The sequence below is a fragment of the Apium graveolens genome, chromosome 8, assembly GCF_009905375.1.
Source record: "Apium graveolens cultivar Ventura chromosome 8, ASM990537v1, whole genome shotgun sequence".
Classification (NCBI taxonomy): domain Eukaryota; kingdom Viridiplantae; phylum Streptophyta; class Magnoliopsida; order Apiales; family Apiaceae; genus Apium; species Apium graveolens.
Genome location: NC_133654.1, coordinates 189,297,603 through 189,306,226, shown reverse-complemented (window position 1 = coordinate 189,306,226; position 8,624 = coordinate 189,297,603). Strand labels below are relative to the sequence as shown.

Genomic DNA, 8,624 nt, shown 5'->3' with positions numbered 1-8,624 from the left:
CCATACACCAACTGGAAATGATACATACCAAGAGGATTCTTGAATGTTGTTCTATATGCCCAAACAGCTTCATCTAGCTTCAAAGACCAATCTTTTCTTGATGGACTCACCACCTTCTCTAAGATACGTTTAATCTCCGGATTAGACACTTCAGCTTGCCCATTAGTTTGAGGATGGTAAGCTCTGGCAATACGATGATTCACGTGATACTTTTCCATCAATGCAGTGAACTTGCGATTGCAAAAATGCGTTCCCTCGTCACTGATTATGACTCTTAGAGTACCAAATTGCGTGCATATCTGCTTATAAAGGAAGTTATTCACCACCTTAGCATCATTTATTGGTAACACTTTCACCTCGACCCATTTGGACACATAATCAATCGCCAACAGAATATACTGATTGTTGCAGGACAAGACAAATGGCGTCATGAATTCGATTCCCCAAACATCAAAAATCTCAACATCAAGCATCACATTAAGAAGCATCTCGTCTCTGTTGGATATATTACCAACTCACTGGCAGCGATCACATCTCAAAACGAACTGATGAGCATCCTTAAACAAAGTAGGCCAGAAGAATCCTGCTTGAAGAATATGAGCATCTATCTTCTTTCCCCCATAATGTCCACCATACACAGTATAATGACAGTCTCACAAGATTCCTTCCGTCTCACTATACGGATTGCATCATCTGATAATCTGGTCAGCTCCATGTCTAAACAAGAACGGCTCATCCCATCGATACCGCTTCACCTCATGCAGAAACTTCTTCCTTTGAGAATAAAAGAGTTCTGGGAGAATAACATTACACACAAGATAGTTCATAATATCTGCAAACCATGGTTCTTCTTCTTGTACCCCAAAAAGTTGTTCATCAGGAAAAAATTCATTGATCAACGTCTTATCGTGTGAAGCCTTGCCTTGATCTTCCAAGCATGATAGATGATCAGCTGCCTGATTTTCTGTACCTTTCTGATCCTTGATTTCTAGCTCGAATTCCTAAAGTAAGAGAATTCATCGAATCAACCGAGGTTTTGAATCTTTCTTCGAGACCAGATATTGAATAGCAACATGATCAGTGTAAACTGTCACCTTTGTCCCAAGCAAATAAGATCAAAATTTCTCAAAACCATAGACAATTGTCAGTATCTCCTGCTCTATAGTAGTGTAATTTAGCTGAGCACCATTAAGGGTCTTACTTGCATAGTAAACCACATGGAAAATGTTATGCTTCCTCTGGCCAAGAACTGCTCCAACTGCATAGTCACTAGCATCACACATCATCTAGAAAGGCTCATTCCAATCAGGTGTAGTAGTCACAGGTGTTGTAGTCTAACTCTTTTTTAAGCTCTCAAAAGCAGCTACACATTATACATCGAATTTGAAGGGAACATCCTTTTCCAAAAAATTGCACAAAGGTCTAGAGATTTTGGAGAAATCTTTGATGAATCGCCGATAGAAACCCGCATGACCAAAAAAACTGCGGACTCCTTTAACTGAGAGTGACGGAGGAAGATTTTCAATGACCCCCACCTTGGACTTATCTACCTCAAGACCTTTGCTAAATACCTTGTTCCCAAGAATGATACCCTGTTGCACCATGAAGTGACATTTTTCCCAGTTGAGCACCAGATTGGTCTCAACACATCTTTTCAGCACCAACCCAAGATTGTGCAAGCATTCGTCTTAAGAAGTACTGAACACAGAAAAGTCATCCATGAACACCTCCACATTAGTGCCAATCATATCTGAGAAAATGGCCATCATGCATCTTTAAAAAGTAGCAGGTGCACCACAAAGTCCGAAAGAGACTCGACGAAAAGCAAAAGTGCCAAATGGACAAGTAAATGTGGTCTTCTCTTGATCTTCTTGAGCAATGCAAATATGATCATATCCCGAATATCCATCCAGAAGACAATAGTACTCATGACCAGCCAACATGTCAAGCATCTGATCGATGAATGGAAGTGGGAAGTGATCTTTCCGTGTGGCTTTATTCATCTTTCGATAATCAATGCAAACTCTTCATCATGTGACTATCCGATTAGGGATGAGTTCATTCTTCTCATTAGCTATAATTGTAATGCCTTATTTCTTAGGCACACACTGCACTGGGCTCACCCACGAACTATTAGATATAGGATAAATGATTCCTGCATCTAGCCATTTAAGAATTTCTTTCTTCACAACCTCCTTCATGATAGGATTTAGCCTCCTTTGTTGCTCAATAATTGACTTGCTTCCTTCCTCAAGCAGAATTTTATGCATGCAATAGGAAAGGTTGATTCCCTTAATATCTGCTATAGTCCATCCAATTGCTGATTTAAACTCTCTCAGAATTCTCAAAAGCTTATCTTCATCACTTCCTGAAAGGTCAGATGCAATAATAACAAGAAAAATAGATGCATCACCTAAAAATGCATACCTCAAGTGATCAGGCAGCGATTTAAGCTCAAGTGTTGGAGCTTCTTCAATAGATGGCTTGAGACGCTTTGGAGAATTTTTCAGCTCTTCCAATCCAAGAGAATCGAAAGGCAAGTCCAACTTCCTCTTCCGTGGGAATGCATTCAAATACTGCATTTGCTCTTCCCCTTCTTCATCCTCACTATCAAAATCCCCCGTTAAGGCTCTTTCTAAGGTGTTAGCCTTTAACAAGTGATCAATCCCTGAAGTCACTACGAAGTCGACCAACTCCACTTTAAAGCACTCCTCTTCATCAGTAGGGAATTTTTTATTGAAGATATTGAATGTGACATCCTGACCTTGAACTCTCATGGTAAGTTCACCCTTTTGCACATCGATTACAGTTCGGCCCATAGCTAAGAATGGTCTCCCCAAGATAATGGGAATCTTCTTATCCTCATCAAAGTCTAGAATGACAAAATCAGAAGGGAAGATGAGTTTATCCACCTTAACCAATAGATCCTCCACTACTCCTCGTGGATAGGTGATGGAACGATCAGCCAGTTGCAAAGACATGTTCACAGGTTTAGGATCAGGTAATCTAAGTTTCTTGAAAATGGACAAAGGCATCAGATTGATGCTAGATCCCAAGTCATACAAACACTTGTCGAATGACAGATTGCCAATAGTGCAAGGTATTGTGAAGCTTCCTGGATCTTTAAGCTTAGGAGGTAGTTTCTGTTGCAGCACAGCACTGCACTCTTCCGTTAAAGCAATGATTTCTAACTCCTCAAGTTTTAGCTTCCGAGATATAATAACTTTCATGAACTTAGCATAGCTCGGCATCTGTTCTAGAGCTTCAGCAAAAGGTATATTAATGTGCAACTTCTTGAAAACCTCCAAAAACTTGGCAAATTGTTTATCGAACTTCTGCTTCTGAAGTCTTTTAGGATATAGCGGAGGTGGGTAGACCTTTTTATCCCCTATATTACCCTCAGGAGGATTGCTTTCAATAGCTTTCTTCTTTGGTTCCACCTCGGCATCCTTCTACATAACTTTTTCAGCTACTATCCCATTTTCTGGAATTGGCAAAGGTGCAGATGCACCTGTATTCTGAACAGAATCTTCAAAATCTTCATCTTGCTGAATTTGGGGGCTCGTGACCTTTCCAGACCTCATTGTGATTTCCTTCAACTGCTCTTTGACCTCCTTCTTGCATGGATTAGCTTCTGTATCACTAGGAAGAGTTCCCGGTTGACGGTTCAACAAAGTATTGGCAATTTGCCCTATTTGATTCTCCAGAGTCTTGATAAAAACTGCTTGGCTTTTGCACATAAGACTCAACTCCTCCAATTCTGATTTTTTATTAGTAGATTGGCCGACACTTCCATGCGATTGTTGTTAAAGCTGGAGTTGTTGTCTTGCTGCATACTGTTGTTAAAAACCAGGAGGGTTGAATTACTTTTCTCCAAACTGCTGATAAGGCTGTTGTATTGCATTCTGATTGTTGCTCTAGCTGAAGTTAGGATGATTGCGGTTGTTAGGATGATAAGTGGCAGGAACTGGTTGCTGCGACCTATGAAAGTTGTTCACGAACTGAGCTGATTCACTTGATATAGCACATTGCTCCGTCTCATGCGCACCTGCACAAAGCTCACAAACACTGATGATCTGATTAACTCCATACTTAGCCAAAGAATCCACTTTCATCGTTAACGCCTTTAGCTGAGCTTCTATAGCCGTAGTTGTATCCACCTCCAGAATTTCTGCTATCTTGCCTTGAGGTAGTCTCTGAGTTAGATTTTGATATTCATTAGCAGCCATCAATTCAATTAGCTCATAAGCTTCATCATAGCTCTTAGCCCATAAAGCTCCACCTGATGCTGCATCGAGCATGGGTCTTGACTATGCTCCCAAACCATTATAAAAGCAATTGATGATCATCCAATCAGGCATTCCATGATGAGGATACTTCTTAAGCATTTCCTTGTAGCGCTCACAAGCTTCACATAAAGATTCTCCCGATTGCTGCACAAATTAAGTAAGAGCATTCCTAATTGCAGTTGTCTTCGCCATAGGGAAGAATTTAGTAAGAAACTTCTGAGCAAGATACTCCCAAGTAGTGATAGAAGCTGGTGGTAGAGAATGCAACCAGCACTTAACTTTATCCCTCAGAGAGAATGGGAAAAGCCTCAGCTTCACATCATCTTCAGAAACATTATTGAACTTGAAAGTGTCGCAGATCTCGATGAAATCTCTAATTTCCATTTTGGGATCTTCCGTTGGAGTACCCCCTAACTGTGTTGAATTATGCACCATTTGAATCGTTCTAGACTTGATTTCAAAGGTATTAGCCACAATGGCTGGTCTGACAATGCTAGACTGAATGTCATTGATCTTCGATTGAGAATAATCCATCAAAGTTTTCGGATTCGCTGCTGGTTCTCCCATTGCAATAAAAACTTCTTCTTCAACTTTTTCAACTTCTTCAAAAACTTCTTCAACTACTTCAACTTCATCCAGTGTTTCCTTACGAGTTTGAGAAAGCGTTCGTATACACGCTCTCTAGAGTATCTCAAATACAAACAAAGCAAACAAGTAAGTAAAATATTCGAGTCAGTGAACTTTAACGACCACTGATGTCAAGCGTATAAACTAAAATTTAACACCGATATCCCTGGCTGCGGCGCCAAAAACTTGTTCGCTATAATTCTAACGTGAAAATACACGTAAGCGTACGCGATCACAAGTAATATAAGATTCAATTCAAGTTCGTTCCCACAGAGAATCAGTTTTGGTTAAGTTCAGATTATGCACTTATGCAATAATGTATGGTTATCACTCACTGTTAAGACAAATAACAAATTGAGTTTTGATTTAACTAAAATATTATACTAAATAACATTAACCAAGAGAATTATGATTGAATTACTTATATAAGAATAAACATGGGATTCTGACTTCATTAAATACTTCATTCAAAGTTATGTCTTTATCCTTAGCATGTAAGGGTGATGACAACTAATTAGATAACATGAAACTAGTATACGCTAACTTTTGTTATACGTATACCCTACTGTCAAACATCCACAATTAAGATAGAAGTTGAATAGACACCAATTATGCTTAGTCCCTATATGTCTATAAAGATCAAAAATATAATGGTTTAAGAACAAGTTATCTATCTTGATTACATAGGGTGAATAAGATAGTTAAAATTACCCACGAATTATGCATGTCAATTCATACATAAACCTATGCTAGCATGTCAAGTTCTAAACATCTATATTCGTTGTCGCTTCAATAGAGATTAACAAACAATCTTAGATGTTAGCTACGCATCAAAGATGAATAAGCACAACCAAACTAGGAAATTAAAAATCACCACACACAAAGGATTATAAAATAATTAACTATTGAAATCCATAAATAAATCTGTTAGAACCCCATGACAACGATTAGTTCATAATCGAACTCATCATCACCATGGGTTCCAATGAAAACATGATAATAAACAATATTAGAGTACTAGGGTTCAAAGACAAATCGAAAACAAGCATCCAAAGTATCAACTATATTGAAGAATACAAAAGTCTTCTTCTCCATAGCCGTCTTGTGCTCTCTAGGTCTTCTCAATGCTCTCTCTTGGCTCTTTGTTATTAAAAATGTCTTATTCTTGGTTTATATAAGCTTCTGGTGGATCCGGGCCCTCAAATTCTTCGATTTCGAGTCAAATCAGGATTCTGGCACAGGCACCTGGCGTGGCCGCCACGCATCCCACGCGGGCGCGCGCATTCTTTTTCAAAATGGCACGGCTGCTCTCTCTTGGCTCTTTGTTATTAAAAATGTCTTATTCTTGGTTTATATAAGCTTCTGGTGGATCCGGGCCCTCAAATTCTTCGATTTCGAGTCAAATCAGGATTCTGGCACAGGCACCTGGCGTGGCCGCCACGCATCCCACGCGGGCGCACACATTCTTTTTCAAAATGGCACGGCTGCCACAAGTCTGGCACGGGCACGCGGCTCCTCTGCACTTGGCTTCAATTTCTTCTTTTTGTTGTAACTTGAGTTCCGTTCGTCAGAATTTGACGATTCAATAGTCCACGCAAAGCTATCGAGATGCTCTTCAACATGATAATGGTCTTGACTTCAGAATCTGATCCCCTTTCAGAGTATTTCCTTGAAAAGCTCATTTATTCATCCAACTAATGCATGTAATGAAAAATACAAAAATGCATCAAAAATACCAATAACTTGAGTCCAAAACACCAACTTAAGCTTGTAATGAAGCGTTCCAAGTAGATATAAAATCCACTTATCAGTAAGTCAGTGTCCAAAATTCTAGTTGGACAACTGAATATTAAAAATCAGGTAAAGGTAATTCTTAATGTCACTGACTTTATGTTGGAGAAATTAGGACTTATCCTAATCCTATGCCTGACATGAGAAGTGGTTCAATTTTTAGTACAATTATGGCACCTGGAAGCACCAACACAAGATAACCCATAGGGGCCTACCACAGCTTCAACAATTCTTTCTCAACCATTAGAGGCTAGAACACCAACTGCTTCATCATCGCAAAAGGGTGAAGCTAATAAAATAAAGAGAAAGAAGGTAAATATTGTTGTAATTGATGAGAGTGGAGAGAAATAAAGTGAGGAATTGAGTCACCTGGTCAAGAAACCAAAAAAGAAAAAGGTAGAATTGACCACTCAATTAACCATCTCTGTATCTTTTTAACAAGATGCAGTTGTAAAGGAGGGATCAAAACAGACTCCAGTGACATCTTCTTAACAAGATGTCACTATTGATCAAAATACTCTCTCAAGTTCATCCTGTAAAGAGTCTGCACCCCTTCTTGAGCACACTCAAGAAGGTAAAAGAAGTTATGAGGCTTGCACACACCATGAGGGCATATTTATTGAAACTCCCTCTTCTACACAGGGGGTTGCCAACACTCAACTCTGAGATCACTCATCTCATATCTAAAATTTCTTCTTCTTTTAATGAAGAACTTGAATCTACTTCTCTAGTCCTGCCAAAATCAGGTGACACATTTCTTGAAACTATGCTCACCACTTAAAACAATATTTAGATGGTGAGAGGCCGAGTGCTGAGTTGGACCTTGATGACACCATAAAAATATAGGAGTTTCATCAGTTTTTACTAAAGACCCGGTGTCAACATCTGCACCTTCATGTGCATAACAACCATCACAGGCTTTAAGGTTTGAGGGTAGTACCCTTGAGGGGGAGCTACTCAAATCCTCTCCAATTCAATTAAAGGTTCCTTAAGCAGGAACAACTCCCCTCAAAATTCTGACTAAAATTGCTTTGAAAATTGATGACAGGAGTCCAACTGCCAATGATCCATAAAATGAGGAGGCAAATACTCAGTCACATTCAAGTGTTAGTTATTTGCAAGAAGAACAAGGGTTTGAGGCCATGGTATATGACAATAAGCTGGCCAAGTCCCCTCTAATTCAAATGGAGGATCACTTACAAGGTGGTCAACACACTGTTATAACCAGAGTTCACACTGTGAGTCCAACTGTGACTTATGTCACATGTGTTGCATCCACCTCAACCCTTATACCACCAAATAATGACTAACCCCACTTCTATTCAACCACCACCTAGAATTCAAGCCACATGGTTCCAAGACACTCAAGCTCAACCCACATATGTGAATAATATGCTTGTGGATTAGCTTGAAGGACTTGACAATATAGCTCAACAATTTCTCACTTCTGACATGCCAAATCAGGAATATCAAGCTATTCAACTACCTTACAAGAAGGATGTTGAAGAACAACAGGAAAAGATAGTATATGAAGCTTAACAGGATGGCAATGCTGCTTCTTGGCTATCCAAATCTTTCAGCATTGACATGGAAGAAGCATTGGAAAGGTTTAGGGAGGAGTATGTCACCATCTTAGGTAGAAATGCCAAGGTTCTTACTCCTTAGAAAGTTTATGATTCCATCACAAAGGTCTACAAAGCCCAACTAAAAGCCTTTCACTGTATTGGTAAAGCACTAGAAAAGACTCTAGGTGGTAATCGAGGAAGTATAAAAGAGATGGTGAGGTCAAGAATTGATGATCTCCTCTCAGGCCAGATAGAGATCAAAAATAAATTTAACAAATTTTCTGAAAATCTGGCCACCTTCAATCTCACAGGAATAGAAACCAGCATCAAACAGCTGAGGGAGTCTTTTCTA

At 39.3% G+C, this 8,624-nt stretch overlaps 1 non-coding gene across 1 annotated transcript; it reads left to right on the top strand.

Moving 5' to 3' along the window:
• The first annotated feature begins 4,359 nt into the window (after nucleotides 1-4,359).
• On the top strand, nucleotides 4,360-4,466 carry LOC141681095 (small nucleolar RNA R71). Its single transcript, XR_012558538.1, has one exon. It is a non-coding gene; the product is annotated as a small nucleolar RNA R71 (small nucleolar RNA).
• The last annotated feature ends 4,158 nt before the right edge of the window (nucleotides 4,467-8,624 follow it).